Raw genomic sequence first — 12,522 nt, forward strand, 5'->3', positions numbered from 1 at the left:
ACCTGAAGTGGCCAACCATCCAACCGGAAGGGATGACCTTTGCAGTGGGGTTGGCGAAGAGGCGTATTGCGGCTACAGTAGGAGTCAGGTTTGCGTAAGCTTATGTGGACAACTTCATCAACAAAGATATGTATTATTTTGCTCACATTTTGTATATGTTTATGTTTGCACTATTTGGCTCAGCATTGTCTTTTTTTTAACCAAGTCAGCTTAAAAGAATGTTTTCACTAATTATGTCACTTTATATTTCATAGCCCTAGGGTGAATTAATTAAAATATATGGACAACATTTTTAAAGGTTCTTATTTAGTCAATAATTTTATTAAACATATCAATGATTCTTCGAACTAATGACTCTTTTTTCCAAATACACGAAACTTGAAAAGGCATTTTCTGTTGGTTTTAGAAATCTTACAATGAAAATGCTAAAAGGTGCCAGCATCCTTTCCTAAGATTTCTTTAACCGAACCCAAGTAGCAGAAAATGTTTATTTCATTTTCGTGTATGTCAAAATATAATATTCTTCAAATCAAATGTTTCACATTGGAGTGGCTTTATTTGTATAAGTCTAAACGTGGTTTATAATAAACTGGTAGGAAAGGCTCATGAAATGAGAGTGCAAAACACTATGAAACTGATTTAATTCATATGCATATATTTGTTTTATTAACATGATGTGATTGATTTCGAATGATATTTGTTTATAACTACTTTAATTCACATATTTAGCGAGTGTTTATTTAATTATGATACTTGCTTATTTGATATATAAACTACGTATTTAATAAAAAATAAGTTACTGCATCCGGTTTTCATATAAATATCAATGTCACAGCGTCCACGGTACCTGAAGTGGCCAACCATCCAATCGGAAGGGATGCCCTTTGCAGTGGGGTTGGCGAAGAGGCGTATTGCGGCTACAGTAGGAGTCAGGTTTACGTAAGCTTATGTGGACAACTTCATCAACAAAGATATGTATTATTTTGCTCACATTTTGTATATGTTTATGTTTGCACTATTTGGCTCAGCATTGTCTTTTTTTAACCAAGTCAGCTTAAAAGAATGTTTTCACTAATTATGTCACTTTATATTTCAAAGCCCTAGGGTGAATTAATTAAAATATATGGACAACTTTTTTAAAGGTTCTTATTTAGTCAATAATTTTATTAAACATATCAATGATTCTTCGAACTAATGACTCTTTTTTCCAAATACACGAAACTTGAAAAGGCATTTTCTGTTGGTTTTAGAAATCTTACAATGAAAATGCTAAAAGGTGCCAGCATCCTTTCCCAAGATTTCTTTAACTGAACCCAAGTAGCAGAAAATGTTTATTTCATTTTCGTGTATGTCAAAATATAATATTCTTCAAATCAAATGTTTCACATTGTAGGGGCTTTATTTGTATAAGTCTAAACGTGGTTTATAATAAACTGGTATGAAAGGCTCATAAAATGAGAGTGCAAAACACTATGAAACTGATTTAATTCAAATGCATATATTTGTTTTATTAACATGATGTGATTGATTTCGAATGATATTTGTTTATAACTACTTTAATTCACATGTTTAGCGATTGTTTATTTAATTATGATATTTGCTTATTTGATATATAAACTACGTATTTAATAAAAAATAAGTTACTGATTCGGGTGTTCATATAAATATCAATGTCACAGCGTCCACGGTACCTGAAGTGGCCAACCATCCAATCGGAAGGGATGCCCTTTGCAGTGGGGTTGGCGAAGAGGCGTATTGCAGCTATAGTTGGAGTCAGGTTTGCGTATGCTTATGTGGACAACTTCATCAACAAAGATATGTATTATTTTGCTCACATTTTGTATATGTTTATGTTTGCACTACTTGGCTCAGCATTGTCTTTATTAACCAAGTCAGCTTAAAAGAATGTGTTCACTAATTATGTCACTTTATAGTTCATAGCCTTATAGGAATTAATTAAAATATATGGATAACTTTTTTAAAGGTTCTTATTTAATCAATTATTTTATTAAACATATTAATGATTCTTCGAACTAATGACTTTTTTTCCAAATACACGAAACTTGAAAAGGCATTTTTTGTTGGTTTTAGAAATCTTACTGTGAAAATGCTAAAAGGTGCCAGCATCCTTTCCCAAGATTTCTTTAACCGAACCCAAGTAGCAGAAAATGTTTATTTCATTTTCGTGTATGTCAAAATATAATATTCTTCAAATCAAATGTTTCACATTGTAGGGGCTTTATTTGTATAAGTCTAAACGTGGTTTATAATAAACTGGTAGGAAAGGCTCATGAAATGAGAGTGAAAAACACTATAAAACTGATTTAATTCATATGCATATATTTGTTTTATTAACATGATGTAATTGATTTCGAATGATGTTTGTTTATAACTACTTTAATTCACATGTTTAGCGATTGTTTATTTATTTATGATACTTTATTATTTTATTAGAAACTACGTATTGAAATAAGTTACTGCATCGGTTTTTCATATAAATATGAATGTTGCAGCGTCCACGGTAGCTGAAGTGGCCAACCATCCAATCGGAAGGGATGCCCCTTGCAGTGGAGTTTGCGGAGAGGCGTAATGCGGCTACAGTTAGAGTCAGGTTTGCGTACGCTTATGTGGACAACTTCATCAACAAAGATATGTATTATTTTGCTCACATTTTGTATATGTTTATGTTTGCACTATTTGGCTCAGCATTGTCTTTTTATTAACCAAGTCAGCTTAAAAGAATGTTTTCACTAATTATGTCACTTTATATTTCATAGCCCTAGGGTGAATTAATTAGAATATATCGACAACTTTTTTAAAGGTTCTTAATTAATCAATTATTTTATTAAACATATCAATGATTCTTCGAACTGATGAATATTTTTTCCAAATACACGAAACTTGAAAAGGCATTTTCTGTCCGTTTTAGAAATCTTACAGTGAAAATGCTAAAAGGTGCCAGCATCCTTTCCCAAGATTTCTTTAACCGAACTCGAGTAGCAGAAAATGTTTATTTCATTTTCGTGTATGTCAAAATATAATATTCTTCAAATCATATGTTTCACATTGTAGGGGCTTTATTTGTATAAGTCTAAACGTGGTTTATAATAAACTGGTAGGAAAGGCTCATGAAATGAGAGTGCAAAACACTATGAAACTGATTTAATTCATATGCATATATTTGTTTTATTAACATGATGTGATTGATTTCGAATGATATTTGTTTATAACTACTTTAATTCACATGTTTAGCGATTGTTTATTTAATTATGATACTTTATTACTTTATATATAAACTACGTATTGAAATATGTTACTGCATCGGGTGTTCATATAAATATCAATGTCACAGCGTCCACGGTACCTGAAGTGGCCAACCATCCAATCGGAAGGGATGCCCTTTGCAGTGGGGTTGGCGAAGAGGCGTATTGCGGCTACAGTAGGAGTCAGGTTTGCGTAAGCTTATGTGGACAACTTCATCAACAAAGATATGTATTATTTTGCTCACATTTTGTATATGTTTATGTTTGCACTATTTGGCTCAGCATTGTCTTCTTATTAACCAAGTCAGCTTAAAAGAATGTTTTCACTAATTATGTCACTTTATATTTCATAGCCCTAGGGTGAATTAATTAAAATATATGGACAACATTTTTAAAGGTTCTTATTTAGTCAATAATTTTATTAAACATATCAATGATTCTTCGAACTAATGACTCTTTTTTTCCAAATACACGAAACTTGTAAAGGCATTTTCTGTTGGTTTTAGAAATCTTACAGTGAAAATGCTAAAAGGTGCCAGCATCCTTTCCCAAGATTTCTTTAACCGAACCCAAGTAGCAGAAAATGTTTTTATATCATTATCGTGTATGTCAAAATATAATATTCTTCAAATCAAATGTTTCACATTGGAGGGGCTTTATTTGTATAAGTCTAAACGTGGTTTATAATAAACTGGTAGGAAAGGCTCATGAAATGAGAGTGCAAAACACTATGAAACTGTTTTAATTCATATGCATATATTTGCTTTATTAACATGATGTAATTGATTTCGAATGAAATTTGTTTTATAAACTACGTATTGAAATAAGTTACTGCTTCGGTTTTTCATATAAATATCAATGTTACAGCGTCCACGGTACCTCAATTGGCCAACCATCCAACCAGAAGGGATGCCCTTTGCAGTGGAGATGACGAAGAGGCGTAGTGCGGCTACAGTTGGAGTCAGGTTTGCGTAAGGTTATGTGGACAACTTCATCAACAAAGATATGTATTATTTCGCTCACATTTTGTATATGTTTATGTTTGCACTATTTGGCTCAGCATTGTCTTTTTTTAACCAAGTCAGCTTAAAAGAATGTTTTCACTAATTATGTCACTTTATATAATTTTTTGTTTAAGTTTGTGTTTGCACTATTTGAATCAGCATTGTTCCCTTTTTAAACAATTCATCTAAAACGAATGTTTTCCTTAAGTTGGTCACTTTATATTTTATAGCCTTATGATGAATTTATTTAAGTTTATGGACAGCATTTTAAAATTTTCTTATTAAATCAATTATTTTATCAAACATATCAATGATTCTTCGAATAAATATTCTTTCTTTCTAAATACATGAAAATTGGAAAGGCATTTTCTGTTTGTCCCAAGATATCTTTAACCGAACCCAAGTAGCAGAAAATGTTTATTTCAGTTTCGTGTATGTCAAAATATAATATTTTTAAATGAAATGTTTCATATTGGACGGGATTCATTTGTATAAGTTTAAACGTGGTTTATTGGCGCCGCTCTGGAGAGCGCGCCTATTATGGAATGGGAATTTATTTTAGTTAGTGGTAGGAGCGGTTTTTAAGTTGATTGACAGTTGGGTTTTACTGTTATTTTATTATGATTAAAAAATGCAAATGGATGGCGATTGCATGGGTGTTAAAAATGCTATTTGTGGTTGAATAGATTGTCTTCAATTTATCTTCAAAACATTATATTTGAAGAACGACAAATAAGTTTAATAACTGTTCCCGTTTCGTTTACGTTTTCCGATTGGTTAACTGTAATATCATGTGCCGGAAATGTAAATATTCGGAGGAGTTCCGAATGAAATGTAAAATGTGTGGACCGGTAATTATGTGAATGGGAATAATTATGTTTTATGTTGATTTGTTATGTTTACTGCATTAATAAACAATGAGGTAAGCTGTTTTCTTTAATTTAATCGATATTGGATTAAATGTTCACCTAACTTTATTTTTTAATGTGTTGAAGGTGACATTAGTAAAATTGTATTACGATTGCCCCCGAGTTGTTTTATTTTTAGAACACTACACATATCCGGATGTTGCTATTTTTAGAACCAGAAGGTATTTCCCCGCTATTCATAGGTCAATAATGGAATTTCTACATCGTCGATTAATAGTTGGAAACTCGGTTTTGTCATGAATATACGTTTAAAATAAGTAAACACTAAAAGTGCACACTGACATTTGATTACGATACATCTAACAATTTGAGTCATTACAGTAAAACATGGATTATAAGTGAATTATACGCGTAAGAGAAGATTTTCTGTCGAAAAAACTAATGTCAACAATCAGCATGGAATTGGGATATTCGTATCAAAGGGCTATTCATGTAAGTATCCTTGAGTAGTTGTGTAAGTTTATGTGTTCAAAAATGTTTGTTTTTTTAATTTCTTTGGAATTCTTAAATCATTTTTATTTGCTAAACGTTAAGACATCGTTTTAATATTTCTACATGTACTATAAATACACATTGTACATGTTATATACTTTACATCTACTTATAATGCACCAGTCAATTGTAACCAAAGCCCCACCAGGTCCGAGGAATAGCTGGGACTTTGAATTTCTGTCCAGCCAACCCCGGGTAAAATCCTCGTCCTGCGGGGACGAACTGATGGTCAAATCCTCGCCATATGCCCCGTACCCCAGGGAGCCTAGGTAAGGCATATTCCCTGCTATATCTGGCATAAAGATAAAACCACCGTATTCACCCGGCACTGCGAGGCCACCTGAAAGTTAAAAACACAGCCCATTTCCCCGGCATATCCCCAGACCTGGAGGGCCGTGGTTACAATTGACTGGTGCATTATGTACATGTTACATATTTGTAAATGTACTTATGTACATCATTAATGTATATGATATGAGTATGTAATCTTTTATTTGATTGTTTTATTTAAGAAAAATATTAGACTTAAAAATACCCATTATTTGTTTACAGACTGCATATTTTCAAAATAAACCTGTATTAAAAGATGTACATGGTTTCGGGCTGGAAGCCACAACAGCTTGGACACAAGCGACATTCATTTGCTTGGTGTAGGTCTCGTTGAACGCCATACTGTTGTGAATCATTATCAACCATATGCACAACATCTACACATTTGTGCCTACCAACCCTTACTCTTGGCTAAAACGGATATTAGTGCAGAATGTATAATTAATACATGTGCATTTGTATTTTACGGTTGTAGTTTCTATTGGTTGATAATCAGAAGTCTAATTTCTTTCAGGCAGGAAAAGGACTGAATATTACTATTATATGAAGAATTCCAGCCTGCATTAAATACTTTGTTGGATCATTGAGACAGATTTGACATCCATGTCTATCCACATCTGATAGAGATGATGTGAGTATTTCATATAAAACATATTTGAGTTGGTGTTTGTTGTTTTATAAACTCACTGTTTTCAATAATCCAGTGGTTGTGGTGGTGGTGATGGTGGTGGTAATGATGAATTTTATTGATAAATTTAGTAATTTTCTTTATATTATATACATGTATGTATCAGCTTATTGTTGTTGTTTTTAAATAATGTTGAGAAATATTAAACTGTTTATATTTTATTTTGTATATGTATATGTATGGCAGTATTATTATCTATACAAATTAGTTAGAAAGTACTTTTTTTTCTTTTACAGCACTAAACATTCTAGATGGGTAAAGACCTGTTAAATCAGCATTGACTCAGCATTGAGTAATTTTCATCTGTGCAGACACTACAAGTACAAACGCATGGGAACAAACCAAACTTCAAATGTTGAAGAGTGAAGAATTATTGTGAAAAGTTCTAAATGTTAGAATACCATTGACTAAATAAAACAAATAGACATCGATTACCAACAGAGACTGTTTACATGTTATAATATTAAATTTCTTTACATATTTGAATTTAAAAGTACATTCATTTTTTTTTAAATCTGAATTCTGAGTTAGCATCATAAGTAAAATTCATTTATTTGAATGAATACAGTTTATGAATAAGTCCAATTGAGCTTTTTACAAGAAAAGGGTTGATTTTTAAGCATTTTATTAGTTATAAAAATGTATAGTTACATGACATTATGTATATTTTCTTCAAAACTGAACGGTAAACTATCATAAATTGTCTTTTGAATTGTTCATTAGACATCATAGAAAATATTTAAATGATTTTAGCAGGTTGTCTTATTATTAACTATTTTTTATGAATTTATAAAACTGCTATATATTTTCAAACATCGAAATACTGTTCTCACAAGATCAATCAAAATGAATTTTTTTCATGTGTATCAATAATATGTTCGGTTGAACGTAATTTTTCTGTTAACTGAAGTTTATTTTACCAGAAACTGTTGTGTTTATATCATAATCTCTGATAATGTGAAAAAAAAAATCAAATAAAGACAAAATATTTTTAATTAACAGTAAAAAATCTTCAAAATTTGGATAAAAGTCCCATAGTGTACCATGATAATAATTATGTTGTCCGTAAAAGCTTTATAAAAGTGTGTATTACTTATACCTTAATTCAGTTGAAATAATTATGGCCTTTAAGGATTTGTGTTTTCATAATATAGATTTCCTGTTATATTGAGCTTTGTCAATTTGTGTTGATGTTTTGTTTTATGTACAATTACTACTTCTATTTCCTAACTTTTGTCTCATTTGTCAAATTGAATTGTTACATATTTAAGTGAAAAAACACACACACTATTTTTAAAGATGCACTCTTACTCCCCAATAAGACTTAATTAATATTATTGTTTTCATTTTTCAAAATGGGTTGATAGATGTCAACAACAATGTTTCTAATGAAGGATCTTGAGTTCAATTTGCTAATAAGAATGAACTTAAAACATGGTATTTCTGCCTTGTGATACAATAGTAGACCACAGTAAATCTTTTAGCAATCACCAATTTATCATTTAATATTTGTCATGCATTCTGCTATTATAAACAGGGTGACAAGCTTGTTATCAGTAAACGATATTTCAGTAAATGCATTATTTAGCAAGTAGTTATTGTTTTTTTCATTCAATTTGATGTGTGTTATATATACAATTATATGTATTGATTTCAAATAAGTTTCACTTTTAAGATGCTCATTTAAAGATAATGAACAGACACACAAAAACTAGACCCATTTGATACTAATTATACGAATGATTATTGCTTTATATATAGGTGACCTCTGATTTGTTTTGGAGATATTCATAAATGGGTGTTATTCTTTATTGTCTTCAGTTTCTTATACATTTAAGGATTTTTATAAATGCTTTTCTGGTATATATTACAATGTAATTTAATGCAAATGAAAACACACTTTAAACTGGACACATTTGATACTAATGATATAAATGATTATTGTTTACATGTACTCTGATTTGTTATGAAGATATTCATAAAGGGGTGTTCTTAATGTTATTATACATTTTGGACTTGATTTAGTATTGCTTTTCTGGTATATATTCATTTAATGCACACAGAAATTATTTTAAGTGTTCAGTATCACTTTCACACATTGTTTACTATTTTTTTTTTTTTTTGCATATTTGGCCTATTTATGCTTATATGTGCATTGTTGTATTTCAAAACCATTGTGAAAAATAGAAACAGTATTATTTCCTTCATACATAGTCTGAAACATATTCAGTTTGAATGCGTTATTTTTATCATATTTGAAAAAAATGCCATTGTCCAATAAGACACATGCTGTTTTTGTGTTAATATCAACTAAAACATCCATTTTATACTCTTCTTTACTATGTAAATGAAGAAGTTAACATTAGTATTATTAAACAGCTAAAAACAAGGCATGTTATGTTATAAATGCATTTCATCTAGTAAACAATGTTCACTTTTTATATAACAGTTCAATATTTATGTTCTATTTATGTTTGCAACTTTACAGTTCAATAATTATACTCAGAAGAAAAAGTTTAGTCAGTATTTTAATTTTTGAACTAAGTCAACAATTTTGAAAATGGTTTAAGTAAATACGTCTAAATAACATGTGGTTGACCTATTTATTATCAATACATCGGTAAATCCCTAATTTGCCACTGCATACAGTAGTTTTGCTATTTTTTCGAAATTCACGTGGTACACGTGCACACGTTAATCGGCATGGTCATTTTGTCGGCAATTTCATCAAATGAATAGTGTAGTGGTCACATTGAAATAATCTGGACACAAATTATCGACAACAATCATTGGACGTCGCCCTGGCTTATCATTAGACGACAGAAATATCGCTTTAGGATTGCTGGAAGCCGGTATACGCGTAGCTGACGTCGCTCGTCGTTTTGGTGTTCACGAACGGACTATTTTTCGTCTGCAGGAACGATTCGTTCAAACAGGCAGCGTTAAGGACAGGCCGCGGTCAGGCAGACCTCGTAAAACGACGCCACGCGAAGATCGGTACATAGTGACGTCATCTCGACGTCATCGTTTCATGGTTGCCCGGAAGATCGCAAATCAACTGAGAATTGCCACAGGAACTAGAATTTCGGTTTTCACTGCACGTAATCGTTTGAAGGCTGCGCGACTTCGCACTCGTCGCCCTTACGTTGGCATTCCGCCGAGTGCGCGTCACCGTATAGCACGTCATAATTGGGCTCGCCAACGTCTTGGCTGGATAAGACGGCAATGGAACAGGATCGTTTTCACAGACGAATCCAAATTTAATCTGCAGGGGGCAGATGGCAGGCTGCGTGTATGGAGACGCAAAGGTGAACGGCTGGATCCTGCTAACGTTATCCAACGTGATCGATACGGTGGTGGAAGTGTTATGATATGGGGCGGGATTTCATACATTGGGAATACGTGGAAATCTAAATGCTGTTCGCTATTGTGATGAAATCATTGTTCCCGTCGTTGCACTGTACATAGTCAACCGTCATGCTGATATTCTACAGCAGGATAACGCTCGCTGCCACACTGCACGTTACACACAAAATGTTCTGGCTGGACACAACATCGACACCCTTGTTTGGCCTGCAAAATCACCTGATCTCTCACCGATCGAGCATATGTGGGATTACCTTGGACGTAAAGTACGTAGCAGAGATGACGTCAATAACGTTGCGGACCTTGAGCGGGCTTTACAGGAGGAATGGGCGAGAATACCACTTCACGTTATTAGAACACTAATAAACAGCATGAGACGTCGGTGTGTTGCTGTTATTGAAGCGAGGGGTGGTCACACAAGATATTGACATCGACAGAATTTTTCATTTGGACCCCTATGCTAAATATGACGTCTAAAATACTGGAATCAGCTGGTATTGTGTGTTTAAAGTGTTAACAAATGTTGGATATTAAATAAACTATGTAATAAGTCAAATGTTTTTACGTTATATTCCTATTTCCGAAATTATTTGACAAAGTAGAAGTACTGACTAAACTTTTTCTTCTGAGAATATGTTCTATTTATGTTTGCAACTTTCGGACGAAATGATAATGTTTATTAAAGTACTACACAAATTGTTAAATTGTTATTTCATATCACTTCTTGATGAATGAGGTAACTTATTCTTCCCTACAAGTTGTCATTCCAGCATGGTGACGTTGCCCCCTCCTCCTATAATATATGATTAGAACTGCAGTGTACATGAACAATAACTCTATTTCAGCGTATTGCAAGAGTTATTCCCTTTGTATCTTTTCCTGCCCGGAGCATAACTAGAAAACTACTTTTTTTGGAATTTCATTAAACATCATTCAATGGTATTTAGCACAACGAGAGGAAGTGCAGTGCATAATGACTATAGCTGTTTTTAAGCTAATTACATAATTATTGCCCTTTGCCGATTTTTCTTGACCAGAGCATTACTTTAAAACTACTTATGGTATTGAAATAAAACTTGGTATATGGGTATGTGGCAATGACAAAAAGTACAGTGCACAAGCACCCTAATTCTGTCGTGTTCATTAATGTACCCCACCCCTAATGAAATGTTCAACTTGAAAATCTTCAATTTCAATGCTTTTGCCTATGTTGTCATGCAGAAAACTACAAACATTTTGAGAATTTCATAGATGCGGTTCAATGCACCATAATATGCTTGTTGGCCTTGACATTCCTTGTTTTTCAACATATAACAAGTGTAAACTATTAAACGGCGCCCTTTGATGCTTTGCATCAATGGTCTTTCTTGTAATAAATTGGTAGGAAAGGCTCATGAAATGGAAGTTAAAAGCAATTTAAAAAATATTAAGATATTATGAATAAATTTGTTTAATGAGCATATTTTAATCGAATTTGAATGATATTTGTTTATAAGCTCTTTAATTCGAATGGTCAACATTTGCTTATTTGATGATGAAACTTGATTTAATTATATATTTAACGTTGTTTTTTTAAATATAAGTGACTGCTTTCGTTCAATGTTTCAGCGTGTGTCCCACCATCCGGTTTGGTATCGATGCCCCGCACATTAAGCTTGGGATGATATATCACGAATGATACTTGGACAGGATGCAGGTGAGCATTGTGTATAACACTTGAGTTTGAAATAAGTGATATCACAATGTTTCGGTTATACATGGGCAAATGTAATATTTATGTAAAATGCTTACAATCACAGTACAGGGGACACTAGTGTTATTGATTGTCAATTCGGTCTTGCAAAATGATCGTAATGTTTCTACCTTGACCTTTTGAAGAATAAGGAGGGCTATACTTATCGTTTAAGCGTTGTTGTCAGCGTTCATACTTTACAGCGTTGTTAAGAACCATCACATAATTAGGTTACATACCTGCATTTCATACTAAATACAAATAATGACCAGCGATAGACTTAGGACTTAGGAACCTTGGGTTTATCTTTTGGGTACAGTATTTTCTTGTTAATTTGGAAGTTGGGATTTTCACAAATAACTTTTATAATCCTCATTCAGACGTTTTGATACAATTGGTTACGGCCATCAAACAATAACGTTACATACCTCCATGTTATCGACTTAGAAACTTTTTTTACTCAGATATGAAATGACGTTCATTATATGGATTTCATTCTTAACAGTTGTACACGGCTATCTAACAATAAGACAACATACTTGCATATTATCCTAAATACAATTTATTACCCTTGATCGACTTTATCTTTAATCATGATGATGACCTTTAACTTAACTCTCACTTGACCTATATGTGGTTCAATATTTCAGTGTCCAGGGAACCGGAAGTCTCCCTACTTGCAACTCGAAGTGATACCTCTTGCAACCGATGCTCCATC

At 32.6% G+C, this 12,522-nt stretch overlaps 1 long non-coding RNA gene across 1 annotated transcript; it reads left to right on the top strand.

The window, feature by feature from the left end:
- Nucleotides 1-5,237: 5,237 nt before the first annotated feature.
- On the top strand, nt 5,238-7,152 carry LOC128210221 (uncharacterized). The gene is made up of 3 exons (XR_008257123.1): nt 5,238-5,628; nt 6,533-6,649; nt 6,943-7,152. It is a non-coding gene; the product is annotated as an uncharacterized LOC128210221 (long non-coding RNA).
- Nucleotides 7,153-12,522: the final 5,370 nt, after the last annotated feature.

The sequence above is a fragment of the Mya arenaria genome, chromosome 12 (genome assembly GCF_026914265.1).
Source record: "Mya arenaria isolate MELC-2E11 chromosome 12, ASM2691426v1".
In the NCBI taxonomy this organism is placed as follows: Eukaryota; Metazoa; Mollusca; class Bivalvia; order Myida; family Myidae; genus Mya; species Mya arenaria.